The following is an 888-nucleotide window of genomic DNA, read 5'->3' on the forward strand; positions in this document are numbered from 1 at the left end:
GTACAGTAGAATTACAGATTTAGAAAATGTTGGAACAGAGTTTGTTAGTCCAACCTCTTAGCTCCACTCATAAAATAACTGATAGAAATATTATCTTTGAAAGCAGATTTTCAAAACATAAAAAAAAAAACAAAACCCAAACCCACTGCCATCAAGTTGATTCTGACTCATAGCAACCCCATAGGACAGAGTAGAGCTGTCCCATAGAGTTTTTGAGGAGTGACTGGTGGATTCGAACTGCCAGCCTTTTTGTTGGCAGCCTAACTCTTACCCACTGTGCCTCCAGGGCTCCTCAAAACGTATATATTGCATTAAAGATAACACAACTGTGTTACTGTATGAAAGGATTACTTGAGGCCAAGGCTAAATTTAAGAATGGAACACTAAGTTACTTATGTGACCGTTGAAAGTTGGGCAGTGCAGAACAGTATGGCATAATGGAAAAATTTTGGATTTCAAAAATTGAGATTCAACTCTCACTTTTACTAGTTGTGTAACCCAGTTACTTAATTCGACAAAGCCTCAGTATCTTTATCTTATCAATGAGAAAAATGATGCTACCATGTCAGAATGTTATAGGCTGTACAGTAAGTACTCAAAACACTTAAGGCAAACCTTATATATAGTATGTCCTCAATAAATGATAATTATAAGCACTCAAAATAACCAAAAATATATCGTGGATCTGAATCACCATGATCCACAAAAATTTATTCTGTAACAGACAGAAAAAGATAATTTGAAATGCTTTACTACTAAGCCAGGAATGACAAATTGAAGAGAATTATGTTGCATTCATTGTGAAAAAGAACATTTCAAGATCTATCCTGAAGTACAATACTGTCAATGATAGGATAGTATCCTATCTTCAAGGAAGACCAGTTAATA

This window comes from Elephas maximus, chromosome 1 (assembly GCF_024166365.1).
Source record: "Elephas maximus indicus isolate mEleMax1 chromosome 1, mEleMax1 primary haplotype, whole genome shotgun sequence".
In the NCBI taxonomy this organism is placed as follows: Eukaryota; Metazoa; Chordata; class Mammalia; order Proboscidea; family Elephantidae; genus Elephas; species Elephas maximus.